Genomic DNA, 15,884 nt, shown 5'->3' on the forward strand with positions numbered 1-15,884 from the left:
TTAAATGAGTTTTTATTGTTAACTCTCTGCCAGGCCCCGAGCTGGGTGCTAGGTGCTAACATTCTCCAAGGTTGTCCTTGATGTGGCTGCGGCGATGACTATTAAGATATTCACAGACATCCCGCATTATACAGGACACCGCAGCTGACACCTGAGAACTTGCCATGTTGAAAGCTTGGTTACTGGAAAGTCTAAAAGCCGCAAGTCCCTGGCAGGATTTTGAAGCAAGTGAGGGGAAACTGTAATTTTTTATTAGTAGTAATTCAATCTATTTTTAAAATTAAAATTGCCTGCCAGTTATAATAACATATCTTAGATGTATTTAACATAAAAATGGAAAATCATGAGTCCTATTTGTTAATTTTTATTACATTGAGATTAGATCTTTTGTTCCTAAAAGTGTCACAGTTTTTAAAGACTATTACTGAACTGTGTTTTGCACATACACATGCCCTTCTGTGTTTGTAAGTTTTGTATCTGCTTTGAGGGACTTAGCTAACCCCGAAATGCTAGGATGAGGGACAAACCAAGTACAAGCAGGGTGACAGGATAGTCTTCTTTCCCACATGGTTACTAAACCAGTGGAGCACCTATTCTCTGAGATGGTACAATGAAAATATTTAAGTCTCTTAAAAAAGGCTATGTTAGGGCTGGGGATTTAGCTCAGTGGCAGAGTTCCTGCCTGGCAAGTGCAAGGTCATGAGTTCGATTCCTGGTACTGGAAGAAAAACAAACAAAAAAAACAAAAAAAGCTGGGGTTTAATCCGAAAACCCGGAACAATTCGAATGGTTTTGGCCAAGGTGGTGGGAATTTGCCAATTTTTTTTATTATTCTCTTTAAAAAAAAAAAAAGCTATGTTTAGGTTGGTGATGGCAACTAAGGAGAACTACCGTGTGATTTTGATGTCAGGGAGGCTATGGCCCCTCGGACCTGTTAATAGCTGCTATTTGTTCATTTGTTAAGCAAGTAATAAGCAAAGGGGCTACATAACACACACACACACACACACACACACACACACACACATCTCAGTATATATCAATATATATCTTTTTTATTTTAAAAAATAAAAGAAGGAAAACATATTAACAAACAGACATCCATTTACAAACTAGCATAAGAACAGTACAAACAAAACAGAGTTACAGACAAAGTTGTAGGAAATTACCAATGGTTGTTGTATTACTTATTGATATCTTCAAAGTGGTTTCTCAGAAAAACAAATAGAGACATATAAGATTGATCAAATAAGTAATCATTAACTGTTCCTTTCTGTAGAGCAAGAGAAGGCAGTAGCACAACTATGTTAGCTATCCTGTATATACATACTGACATAATTTCCCCTTAAATCAATATATACCAACATTTACTTTTATCAAAGGTCCCTTGTCAGTAATGTTATGGAAATGAGAAGTTATATAATCATACAGATTATAAATTGTTACTCTTAGTCTTTAATATAAAACAAAGTAAAAACAACCACAGGTGTACATATTAATAAAGCTATAGGGATGTTCATTGCAGTGTTGCTTTTAATGCCTGAGAATTAAAAACAACCCAAATGTCCAGCAACAAGGAATGTGTTAAACAGGCGATATAGAATGTAGTCATGAAAATGACCGTGCAGACTAACAGACACGAGGAGATGCACACCTGCGATTTCCTAACAGTGCGCGGTGACAGTCCATGTTTTAAAGTTTTCTTCCTACGTAGAAAATTCATTAGAAAAGGTGCATTCTAAATGTTAACAGTGACAAAAACTAATGTTAAGCGTAGTTTTCTCTGGGTGGTAAAATAATGGGTGGCTTTATATTTGTATTTTTCCAACCTTAACTTGAAAAATATCCTTATAATAAATATGTAATATGTTGGTAATTTATAAAAATGGTACCAGTTACAAAAAGGAAAAGAAAGGACAGAGGAGAAAGAAGGAAGAAAAAGCCAGTTAAAGGCTTAAGACAAATGAGGAGTCCAGGTTACATAAAAATCCAATATAACTTGAATACATTAATGTTCAAAAAAATAAGGAACAGTGTTGTCTCCTGTGATTTAATTTTCTCTCCCTCTAGGATTTCTTGTAGACTGTATTATTTAAGAGGGAAGTTTTGGTTTGACTAGGCAAGTAAGTCTTGTGGTTTGCCCTGCACTGTAAATTACTTGACCCAAACATTGTTCTGTGATGGGGGAATCTAAGCACTTTATATGCACTCTTTCATTTCAATTCTCACCTCTGCCAGATGCCTCGCTAGCATGTGCCATTTTTGAAATCCTCCTCACAATTTATGAACTTGCAGAGTTACTGAACCCTTTCCATGTGCCACACTCCTCCCAGGGTACTAGTGAAACACAAAATAAACACACAACAATTATAGTGATGAGAATGATTCAATCATGCACACACACACACACACACACACACACAAATAAAATTATAGCTATTTTTCCTTGAAACTTGGAGAAAATGTTCTTATAGAGGTGGGAAAATGTGTACAAATTATGTTGGAATAAAAACATGGATTTTGCTATAATATTACTGTCTCTAATATCACTATGCTAGGGTGATTGAAAATTATAACGCTGAAAGGGAATGTGATTACAAAGTATAAAATCTGTAGGGATGGGAAGTCTGAATGGGTAGTGCCAGGACCTGCTACATAATTGGTAGGGCCCGATAGAACATGAAAAAGCAGGATCCCTTGTTCAGAAATTATTAAGAATCTCAAGATTGTGCTAAAGGGCAGTAACCCGGGTGCGGAGCATTTTTAAGTGCAGGGCCCTGGCTGGCTACTCAGGTTGCCAACCCAGGAAACCAGCCTGTGGGGAGTATCAGGGTACTAGTGCTGCTCTGTTACTGGATATACTACTAAGCCTATGATATTTTCCTTCTAAATTTCCCATTCCTCATCCTTAAAGCCAGGAGGATATTTTGCAGGGAGTACTTTGTTGTAAATGACAAAGATGCAACTGCCACTGGTGTAAGCAATGAAAGGGAGACTTTGGGGCTCAGATAACAGTGAGGGCTGCTGCTGGCCTTGCTCTACAGCAGAGACAAGTGACCTTTTCTGAAACAGCCAGATAATAAATACTTCCAGTTTTGTGGGCCATATGGTCTGTGTTGCTACTTTTTAACTCTGCTGTTGTAGCACAAAAATAGCCACAAACAAGATGTCCAGGGAGGAACATAGCTGTCTTCCAGGACAGCGTCATTTATGGACGAGTCATTTATATGGTTTCATATAATTTTCATGTATCAGAACATGTTTTTCTTTTTTTGATTTTCCCAATTATACAAACATGTAACAGCTACACTTAGCTCCTGAGCCACACAAAGACACGTTCAGGCTGATCTTACCTGTGCATATCAGTTTCACGGCCTGTGTGCTGGAGGCAGAGGCATCACCAGGCCTCCGTGTTTCTGTGGTGTGTTTCCTCCTCTCGTGGCTGTGCCCTCTTTTGCTGGTGATCTGAGCAGCGATCTCAGCAGTTGTCTGGTGCCTCCACGAGATTGCATGTGTGCAGGTGGGCCAGGGAGTGAGACTGCCCGTGCAGAATGGTCACCTCAGGGGCAAAGGCACCCCTCCTCCCTTCCAGTGTCTGACTGGGTTGAAGGGGCTTATGTGTCACAGGACAGTCACTGTGGATAAAAGGATGGGATATTCTGATTGGCCAGCGCAGAGTTTGGTGGCCAACACGCTCTTTGACAGTGGCAGGGAGCAGATTCTATAGATTCACTATCCCTGAAAGAGCCCTGTAACATAGGTGAAGGGTCAGCATGCAAAGGATCATGGGGCAAGAGCTGCACAGTAGGGAAGAACAGCAGAAAGCGGTTATAAGGAGGGTGACACAATACTCAGGACGATCCTTATGGGAGTATACTTTAATTATTTTATAGTATATGAATTACATTTCAGTAAAGTTGTTCTTTTAGAAGGGTGCTTATGGAGATGACTATATCACTCCAAGGACGGAGTTGGATTTGCAATGATCTATCCAACACTGAAGGTGAAACAACTTTCCCACGACCCTCCTTCCTCCCCAGTTACCACTGACAAGTGACTGGAATGCACTTTCCAGTGCTGCAGACTTAAGTCCCTCTCCCAGTCACTCTTCAGTGGATGACAACATGATCTCCACTTGCCAGGCGTGGTGGCAAATGCCCGTAATCCCAGCGTTTGGGAGGCTGAGGCAGGAGGATCGTTGTGAGTTCGAGACCAGTCTGGGCTACATACTGAGCTCACTGCCAGCCTGAAGTGCATAGTGAGCCCCTGTCTCAAAAAGACAAAATAAAAAAATCTCCCTCCAAACCTATGATCTCCACTCTTCCCTGGCCACTGAAGAGGCTTGCTTGTGACCAAGGACCTTCAGGTTGTCATAGCTTTGCTGTACTTTCTGACACACTGGGCCAAGTTTTAAGCAGCTGAGTATGTCCCCCTGCTTGACATCTCTTTTCTTGGCTTTCAAAGCTCTACAAGAACAGTGCCTTACAGTTTACGGCATCCACATGAGCTCATCTAACTTTTACAGCAAGTATGAATGTAGAGAAGATATATCCTGCTGCCCCCACTTTAGAGATGATAAGAGTGACATTTAGAAATGTTAGATGACTTGTTATTGACCCCACCCTTAGTACCTGTGTAGATCTGGGACTTCAGTACTGGACTTCTGATAGTGAGTCACATTTTTTCTTTTGCTCAGTGTCCATGGCAGTGTCTTATAGAAGCTGGACACGGTGGCACACACCTGTCATTCCAGCACTACGGGAGGTTGAAGCAGGAGAATCACAAGTCTGAGCCCAGCCTGGGCAACTTATCAATTTAGGGAGTGAGACCCTGTCTCAGAAAGGGGTGGTAATGCTGGAATATAGCTCAGTGTGAAGGTACAAAGGCCCTGGATTCAATCCACAGTATGGTCAAAACCAAACCAAACCAAACTGAACCAAGTCAATCCAAACCAAACCAAACCAAACCAAGCCAAACCAAACCAAACCAAACCAAACCAAACCAAACCAAACCAAAACAAACCAAAACAAACCAAACCACTGCACAGCACAGCACAGCACACCATGCCACGCCACACCACACCACACTGCATGACACACATCAAACCAAACCACAAACAAACAAACAGCCCCCAAAGCAAAATGCCCTACAGAAGTCAAGCATGTGCTTCTCCTTTTCCTCTAACTTCTCAGGCTCCTCCTGGGTCCTGTTCTTCCTCCTTAGGGAATGTGTAGGTGGTCATCAAGAGTCTCCCTCTCTCAGCCTCCTTCTTGGGCAGCCATTCCTGTGTGTGATGACTGCTGGGCGCTTTCGGGGTTTCTATTACTGATGAGTCACCCCTCCCCCTGTCCCCGCCCCCGGAACATTTTTGTGTCCCCGTCTGGCTTTAATCACTTTGTGCCTCTTATCTGCTTCACACGCAGATGGATGTGATCTCTGTCACCCAGTTTGGAATCCTTTCCTGACCACACTGCTGTGTACACAGTGACAAATATTTTTTCATTAAAATTGAAAAATTTTATGTCAAAAGGCAGTAATGACAGAGTGAAAAAGCAACCTACAGAATGGGAGGAAATATTGGAAAATCATGTTTTTTTTCTTTTTTTCCAGTCCTGGAATTGAATCTCAGGCCTCAGGCATGCAAACTAAGTTCTGTGTCACTGACCTATACCTCCAGGCCTTTTAAAAAATTTCATTTTGGGACAAGGTCTTGCTAAGTTGCCCATTCTGGGTCAAACTTGTGATCCTTCTGCCTCAGCTTCTGGGGTAGCTGGGATTACAGGCATGCACCACTGAACCTGATTATATTTAAAATTTTAATAAGGGATTAAAATCCTGAATATAAAAATAACTTCTACAACTCAACAGTAATAACAACACAAGCCCTGAACAACCCAACTCAAAAATAGACAAAGGACTCAAACAGACATTCTCCAGAGGAGACATACTGGTGACAAATAAGCTCAAGAAAAGATGCCCAACATCATTAATCCTTAGAGAAATGGGAATCAAAACTGGAATTAGGTACCATGCCACCACCATTATGATGACCATTATGAAATGCAACACCCACCCACTGAAAAAAAAAGGAAACGCCAGAAAACAACAAATGGTAGCATAGATGTAGATAAATTGAAACCCTGGTGTATTGTTGGTGCAAGTTTAAATAATTCAGTCATTATGCAGAACAATATGGTAGTTCCCCCCCAGTATAAAATTACCATATGATCTAGTAATTTCACCTCTGGATACATACCCCAAAGAATTGAAAGCAGGGACTCAGATATTGCATTTGTGTAGTGATGCTCATAGCAGCGCTGTTCTCAATAGCGAAAAGGTAGAAACAGCCCAAATATTCATCAACATCTGGATGGATAAGCAAGATGTGCTATGTGGACACAACTGAATCTCTGTTAGTCTTCAAAAGGAATGAAATTGTGATATGCACTACAACACCATGAACCGTGCGGCAAATCCCCAGTGAAGTACGCCAGACACAAATGTTTTCACCCTTACGAGGTACCTAGCATAGTCAAAGTCATAGAGAAAGAGGGTAGAATACTCACCACTTGGAGCTGGGGCTGGGGAGGAAGGAATGGGGTGTTACTGCCGCATGCACACAGAATTTCAGTTTGGGGTGATGGAAAAGTTCTAGATGTGGATGGTGGTAATGGTCGCACGGCTGTGTGAATATACTCACTGACACAGACTGCACTTAAAATCCTTATAATGGTTATGTTTTTATCCTATGTGTGTTTTACCACAGTAAAAAAGCAGAAGAGATACAACTGGATCAAACTGACTGCGGAGGACACCTGTAATGTTCAGTGTAGACCCCCGTGGCAGTCTACACTGAACGTATAACACACAGGGTTAAAAACCCATTCCAGGGACAGCCAGGCAGAAAACTGAACCTCTGCCTTGTTGCTTATGAGTTGTACGACCTTGGGCAGGTTACCCAGCTTACTGAAACTCAGTCTCGGTAGCTCAGGAATCAGTATGAGAACAGTAGTCACAACCCTGTGGGCATGATTATGAGGATGAGCTCAGGATCGCAGAAACTTCAGTGAAGTGCCTCAGCTACGGCAAGCCTTCGCTGAATTGAAGCTATCGTTGATTTCACATATTTTATGTATGCTAAAGCACGACACTTTATGGAGTTTCTCGACGAGTCCTTTGCCTTCTGGGCTATCACCTAGGATGGACTCTGTGCAGTCATCCACTGTCACAGCCATACAGAGTTGTAATGTCTTCGGTGTGCTCTTAGCCTCACCCCCGACCCCCCTCATCTGCCTAATGGACCCAGACCCGCAAAGGATGAGTAAACAGGTGGTGGACACTTGTCTGTCATCCTTGGCAGGGACCTGTGATGTGGATGTCATGCAGCAGTCATGCTAGCCTCGCACGGCAGCCCTGGCCCCTTGTGTATTTGTGTGCATACTAGGGCTAATGATATTTGGGGTGCGTTTTGTGATCTGATTAAGCTAGCAGCTGCAAGGGGTGTTATTTAATTAAGACAGACATGTCTGCATTCCCATTTGACAGGCGGATTCTTGCTGTGCAGTTCCACAGAGCACATCTGAGGGTAGGATTCCCTTTGAACTCGGCAAGAGGTTTGCCCTCCGATCAGCAGAATCACAGTTCTTGGAACATGAACAGAAATTGGCCCTTTTGGGATCACTAACTAGTGTGAGTTAAGAAAGAAAATCCAGTGTCATGATACAGTAGCAAAGTGGACAAGCTTTTCCTAAACGCGCGGAGTAGGCGGATCTGCATTTGCTCATTAGAGGCTTGGGCAAATTTCACTATCCTAAAGTGTACCTTTGTGCTATCTATGAAGCACCAGCAAATGGATCAGATGAATGAGATGGCTCTGTTAAACGTTTAACCTATGTTTGAGAATCAAGTGTTCCTCCCCCGAAGGGTTTAACTGGGCCAGTTTCCAGGAATTTTTCCAAATCCTTTTTCTAGTCAAATTTGTCTCATTCCTCTTTCCTATTTTCTAGATGTCTCCACTCCCTAATTTATTCTCTTTCAACACTTTTATTTTGTGGGCTTTATCAGACAGGACAGCCCGTTCCTCTCTCTAAGACATACACTCAAGACATAAAACATTGGCAGCGTACCTAGTATATGTGAGATCCTAGTATGCTTTATTATTTTTTGTGTTCTTGTTTCATTTTGAAGTACCAAAGATTGAACCCAGGGCCTTCACACTGGACTACATCCTCAGCCCTTTTTTAATTTTAATTTTTGAGATAGGGTCTCATAGATTCACTAAGTTGTCCAGGCTGGGCTCAAATTTGCAATCCTTTGGCCTCAGACTCCCAGGGTACCGGGATTACAGGTTGTGCTACCTGCCTAGATCAGAGCATGGTTTAAACACTAGGGCCACAGAGAGAAATGAAGGATTGGAGAAGATGACTGCTGGGTCGAGTACAGACCTTGGTGTAGGATCGACATCAATTTGAATCCTAGCTCTATCACTGAATGGCTGTGTCAATGGGAAAAGTTCTTACGCCCTGTAAGCCTCAGATTTTTAAACAGTATTTTAGAAAGACAGGATCTTGTTTTATTGCCCAGGCTGGCTTGGAACTGTTGGGCCCAAGAAATCCTCTTGCCTCAGTCTCCCAAGTAGCCAGGACTGTAGATGTGTACCGGTACACCCAGTTATCCTCCAATTTCTGGTGCAGAAAATATAGAAATTCCAGTATCTTCCCCAGAAGATCGTTATAGAAGCCAAAGGAAATAGCATGTCTGGTAGGCAGATATTTCTAGTTGCAAGCAGATCTCAACACAACACAAGTGAAAAAGAGGTGAAGATGGCTCCTGTAACTGAAAGGTCGAGGAATAGATTTCAGTATAACTGAGTACAGGAGCCTCAGTGTCATCAAGGTTTTGCCTCTTTGTCTATTTCTAGAGTTTACTTTCTATATTCGCTTCATTCTCAAGAGGTCTCTCCAGCTTCACATTACCACCTTCCTAAGTAGTAACAGCAGCAGAGTTTCAGCAAAACTGCAACTGGTCCTCATTAGCTCAATCTGTGTCTTCCAAGACCAATGACCATAGTCAGGGAGATGGAATAATTCGAGAACTCCAGCTGACTCCCATGCTCCCTGACTCTAAGTGTCTGCGTTGAGAGGGGTGATGGTGGTAGGAAGTGGAGGGAAAGCTCCTCAAAGTAGACCTAGATACTATTTTCAAACGGAGGGGAAATGGATGCTATTTTCAAATGGAGGGGGAATCTACTCTGGGGCCTTCAGAGTAGATTAATGTAGAGTTGACTCTATAAGCATTTCTGCTACTATAATTATTGCTTTGAGAATGATTAAAATGAAACCAACAGTCAGGTTTCCAAGTGCAAGAGACAGGATAAGTGGTAAACTAGAAAGGACCAGCCAGGGCTGCTACTAAGGCATAGAAGCGACACTTGGAGAATCCACCAGTCAGAGTACCTGAAAATGTCTCAAGGACTATTTTGCTCCTTCATAGGTCCTGAAAATGTGGCTGGATGGTAGTACAGGGCAATTACACATTGACTTGATGATGACAGGCTATCAAGTATGTTCTCCTGCAGTGATGGAGGGGCCCTGACCATTTTGGAATTATTTAACTCTCTAATTGGGTAGGCTATTGAATAAGTTAATTCCCTAAGAAGGCCAGATTTATGAAGTTGTCTTATCCTCCCAGCATTTTGCACCAGGCTGGACATGTAGTGAGGAGCTTGGTTAACACTTGTTAGGATTAATCTAGGAGTGAAGAAAACAATGAACTCACATTTACAAACAAGTCTTGTACAACAACGAAAACAAGCCCTAACGGCAAGTCCAGCGCTTTGTTAGCTATTTTTTTTTTTTTTTTTTCATTTCAGGGCCATGTACTAGAAAAATAACAGAATTTGTTTTCTTTTCAGATATTTTCCTGTTCATATTTTCTAATTTAGACTGGCCTCATCCTCATTAATCCAAAGTGGTGTGATTTCACAGTACACATACTCTTGAATCCTTATTCCTTCATTGCCACACTACTAAAAAGCTGTTTTCTTATTTTAGTTTTGCAAAATGTAATTATTTCCAGCTCTTCCATTTTAAGCTCAGGGATCTTTTAAACGAACCATGATAGAGACAAATACCTTGCAAATAAACTCTTAAAGACAGACACTTCAATTTCAGACTTTGTTTTGTTTACAGCTCGAAAAGGTCAGTATCAACTTCTCATTATTTATAACCCCATTATGTCCCTAAGACATTGAGCCATGTAATATTTCAGGCTGATTGATATTTTTTCATTCTTTGTTCTTTTTCTATTAGTGCAGTAAGATCAGGGTCTCAGTTTCTTAGAAATGGAATTCAAGATCCATTTCATTTAGATCACATGATAAATAGGAAGTATATATAGTCTACCGCTGAAATCCTTTTGTTTTTGCAGTGAACTTTTAATAAGTTCAATCCGTTGTTTTGCATCCACCAGGCCTTAAGGAATATGTTCTGCTTGATTTATGGTGTACAAGTTTATTATTTTCCTAAGTTTTAATCAATACCTGCAAGGTGTTCTGGTTAATTAGGAAAGACTTTATCATTTGATTTTTTTATTAAAGAATTCTTAACCCATTTTTAGCTGTGCGTTTCCACCATAACCAGTACTTGGGGGTTCAGATGGTAATGTTAATGATGCATAACCCACTTTTGTTGTGCGTTTCCATAGATTTTGACCAGTATTTTGGTGCTTACTTTTCCCCCATTTGATGCTAATTCCTGCAATATTGCCCTCAAATCATTTTATTAACTAGCAGCTCCTATCATCATCCTTCCTGCCCATGTTGTACCTTTTTTTTGGTACTGGGAATCAAACTCAGGACCTCATACTTGCCAGGCAGGTGCTGTGCCACTAAGCTATATCCCCAGCCCCCATGTTGTCTTTTATAGTAGGAAGAGTTTCCTATAGGAACTCATCAAACATTTATTGGCTTGACTGAATCACCAGTGAAAAAATTTTAGATGTATCCATACCAGCTGGAGTAAGCATGTGAAGAAAACAAAAATTTACATATACATTTAAAATTTTATTATCATTATTATTTTAAATAATCAATTAGCCTGTCTAGGGAATTCATAGGTTATTTGAAAAAGATAAGAAAGTCACTTTTCTTTAAATTTACATGGGTACAATTCATGATCCATGTAAGAGACTGGGGAAAACCTTGAATTAAAAAAAAATATTTTTTGAACAAAAGCCTCTCCAAGAAAGAGTAGGAAAGGAGAACAGATAGGTGATTTTTTACTGCAAACCATGGATTCAAACCATCATGTAAATGGCAAGGTTAGAGTGGTGGTCACTTGAATATCTACAAGTAAAATTTTTGGAATTAGAAAACTGTATATGACATATAGATCTAATTATAATACTGTTATTTTTTATAAACTGCCATTTCCTTAACATCATCTTACCTTAACCACTCAGCAAAAGGAGGATACCGTACTGGTAGCAGAGAAGAATTATGTTTTTGGGGTACCTTTCTATCATCTCCAGCCTTAACCCTTCCACGTGGAAAGATTATGTTAAAGAGATTACAGAAATATCATGGTATGTGTTGGTGAAGAATTAACAGTAAGCACTCTCTGTGCAATGATGTTACATTCTACATCCCACAGTTACAGCTTTATGGATGCCTAAAATGACCAGCTGGCTCTATTTTCTTAGGCAAGCAAATGGCCCATATCATAACAGGATGTAATACCTCCTGAGTTAAGTGGGTTGTCTATAATGTGGGAATGTCTTTACTGGTCATCCAGGACATGAAGAAGAAGAGCATGCTACCATAGTCAATACTATTTTAGCCTTAGCTGGTGATATTATATGGATATAATTCTTTTGCTCTTTACCTCTCAAAATAGATAGGCTGACCAATCTAATTATTTTAACAGAAGCTAGACTTCACAGAGGATTTGAAATTACCAGTGCTTTGGGTATAAATCTATTCAGAAAACAGAGGAAAACAAAATCAGGGTCACCTAGGAGATTTCAGTTGTCTAAAATAATTTATATGGCCATTTTGATCCTAGATTTTTAAGTTTTATCATGGTCTAATTGACAAATAATAGCGTTTACATTAAGTATATAATTCAATGATTTTTAGTGAGTTTTGCAGTCATGAAACATCACAACAATCTAACTTTTAAGCATTTTCAACACTCCCAAAAGAAATACCCATCTGCAGTCACCTTCTCTTCTCCTACCCTACCCTTGGGGAGCGATTCATCTCCTTTCTGTTTCTGTATATTTACCATTTATGAGCATTTCATACCAATGCAACTATATAATATGGGCCTTTTGTATTTGGCTTCTCTTACCTGAGGTAACATATTTGAGGTTTACCCACATTGTAGCTAGCACTCAGCTCATTTTTATAGTATTCCACCATGTGAAAAATATCTCATTTTGCTTATCCATTTACCAGTTGATGGATGCTTGGGTTGCTTCTACTTTTTGGCTGCCATGAATAACACTGTAATGTACATTTATGTGCAAGCCATCATGTGGACATATGTTCTCAGTTCTCTTAGACACCTAGAAGTAATGTTGCTGTGCCACGTAGTAAATTTATATGTAATATTTTAAGAAACTTCCAAACTGTTTTCCAAAGAGAATGCACCATTTTATCTTCTTGCCAGGACTGTGTAAGGGTCCTGGTTTTTCTACCTCCTTGTCAACACTGACTGTTATATGTCTTTGTAATCATAGCGATGTTTGCATCTGTGCCGTGGTATATTACTGAGCTCAGTGGGGAGTCAGTCTAACTCACGTCTCATTTAATTATTTACCAGATAATTGCTGAATATCTACGAAGTATCAGCCTCTGTACTAGGTGCCAAGTACAAAAAACAATAAAGCAGTGCTCCTAACAGCAAGGAGCGCCTAAATTACTAGAAGTACAAAAGTGCTAGATATGTTTCATAGTCTGCCTCATGCGTGGAGCTTTCTAGATAATATATCTGCCCCTGTCTTTGCTCTTTGTCCCTGCTGGTAGTACTGGAGATGGATCCCTGAGACAAGGTGGACACTCTGTTGGCTGACCACATACATATGCTGCCCAAGTAAGAGAAGTATGGCAACTCAGATTCTGGCTCAGGGAAGTGATAATGAAGACAGCACTAAAGTAGATAAGGCAGATCATGTGGGATCTGAGTTTATCACTGCTAGACGGGGCATAAGATGAGTAGGTAGCGACAACCAGGGAAGAGAAAGAGGAAGGCACCGACTCAGATGCACAAGTGAGAAAAGCCACACAGAGACATCTTGGTTGTTGTTCTCTCTGTGCTCTGCTTTACATAACATCCAGCAAAACTTCATTTCTTCTTAAATTCTGTGAAGTTGCTCTAACATTGTAATTAACCTGGACTTCCTATTTTTACCTGAGCTACATTGAGGAGATTTCTGCTACTTGTACTCAAAAGAGTTTAGAGGAGAAGAGTTATAATATTCAGAATCATTCTGCGAACATTATCACTTTTTTAACCTGAGTCTCTAAAAATAAACACTGTCATTGGCTTCCCAATCATACTCCTAGGAATTTTCCTTAAGGAACTAATTGAGGATGAGGGTAAACATTTATCTAACAAGATGTTCCACAGAGCATTGTTTACAATGGAGAATAATGGATATTGAAGTGGCCCCCCAGAGAGAGTAAGTGAATTAGGGTAAAGTCTACTTTGGATAACTATATATTCATGCAAAATTTACGGACCATTTGGTAACATGAGAAGTTAGCTATGTGTCATATCATATGACTTATGAAATAGTATGCACATTATGACAGGATTTTTTTCAAAAAGTTTTATTACATTTCGAGAGCCACATGTAATACACAACATTTTAATTCTCACTTTAGGTCCTTGTAGGGCAAGCCTTTCCAGCTGTCCACTATTTATCACTTTTTTCTTTTTTGACTCTGATCCCACGGATAGCGTTTAATTATCCATATTGTAAAGGCGAGCAATGAACTGTGTAAGCCGGATCACCAAACTATTTCCACTTCCATACTTGATTGTTACAGATTGTATCTAGATGTTCCCCCAAAGCCTCATCCCACTGCAGGTGGGGCTTTTCAGAGGTAGCTGGATCTACAGTGTGTGGTGCTGGAATCAAGGATGTGATGCTAGGAGTAATTTGTGAAGAGATACTAGGATTAAGGGTGCCCACACTGGGTGTGAGTGATACCCACACTAAAGGTAGATGGCCTGGACAGGATATAAGAGACAGAGAGAAGGCCACTGCTTGTTGCTTGCTGCCTGCTGCTTCAGTACTTTGCTGCCTTCTGGCCACCATAATTGTCTCTCGTCTGTGATGCCCCTCTGCCATGCCACCCTGTCTTGGAGCCAGCCAACTATAAAGTAAAACTTCTACAGACTGTGGGCTACAGTAAACCTTTCCTCCTCTAACTTTGGGTATCAGGTATTTTGTTTCAACAATAGGAAAGTAACTAATGCACTTACCCTGCAGTCCCTGCGATTAAAAAATAATTAGTAGTAATCCCTGTTCTCCTTTGGATGCTGTCCACCCACCACAGTGTTTATGTGTTGGGAGTGTGGTCCCCAGGGTTGCCATATTGGGAGGTGGCGTGGAAACTTTAGGAAGTGGAGCCCAGTGGGAGATCCTTAGGTCATTGGGATGCTGTCCTCGGAAGGGCGTATTGGTCTCCCCAAGTGAGTTGTTGATTAAGATCAAGTTTCTATAAAAACCTGAGCCCAAACCCCAAATCTCTGTCTGCGTCATGCTTCACTGTGTGATCTCTTCCTCCTGCAGGAGCTCATACTTCTGTGATCTGTCAAAAGGTCCTCACCAGAGGCCTCAACTGGGCTATCAGATCTTGAACTTCCAACCCCCAAACTGTGAGCTAAACAAACCTCTTTTCTGTATTAAGTTGGCGTGTCTCAGTTATTTCATTATAACCACAAAAATCGACTAATACACTCTGAGTAGCTGACTATCATTTATTCAACCAATTTGACTGCCTACCCATTCCAGCCACTGTTGCTGTCAACCCAAAAGAAGCAGCAAGGAGAGGAGGTCCCCAGGGACCTCCAGGGAGCCCCCAGGGAGCTTTTACACTGAGGGCTGGTATCTTAGTCACACTGAGTAATACAAGAGGCCTAAAAATGTGTGCGGATACTTCACAAAAGAATACAAGAGATAATGTTAGCATGTGATGAGGTCATTCCCGTTGTGAGCAAGGCTGTTTGAAGACCACTGCCTGAGCACCACCCCAAAGCCAATCCCTTCCTGAGGGCATGAGAAGCAAAGGATGGTAAAAATGAGTACTTCCCCCCAGCCCCCACGAGTAGTTCACCTATAACAACCAACCAGAGAGACTCAACAGAAGGTAATGAACTCCTAGAATCATGCGGAGGCACAAGCAGCAAAACCAAAACCGAAGCCAAACAAAATACAACAACAACAGCAACACACCCTGAAGATTTATAGTGACTGTGGGGTGGAACAGACCTTACCTCCTAATCCTGTCTGACTCCCCAGAGTCCACAGAAAATCCCACGGCTTCTCCTGGACTCTCACCTGGAAATGTAAGATACCAAAAAGGCGCCCGGCCTTTGCTGGTTTTCTAACCACACAGGTTTCCTGACCGTAGGTTTGAAGTAGTGCTGAAGCAAGAGACCTGAACATGACCAATGGGAGGCTTTCCGGAGGAAGTGAGAATCACAGAGCCGGATGTGAGGAAACACAAGAAGTGCACGTGCACACACTCTCAGGAGGGAAGTTCTGTGAGTGGGTCCCTGTAGGGCAGCCATGTTAGCCGGGAGCATGAAGCTCGGGGATTCCAGTGGAGGCCTTGGTTGGCCTCCAGAGCATCCTGGGAAACTGAGGCATCC

Source organism: Chinchilla lanigera, unplaced genomic scaffold (genome assembly GCF_000276665.1).
Source record: "Chinchilla lanigera isolate Chin_1 unplaced genomic scaffold, ChiLan1.0 scaffold00116, whole genome shotgun sequence".
In the NCBI taxonomy this organism is placed as follows: Eukaryota; Metazoa; Chordata; class Mammalia; order Rodentia; family Chinchillidae; genus Chinchilla; species Chinchilla lanigera.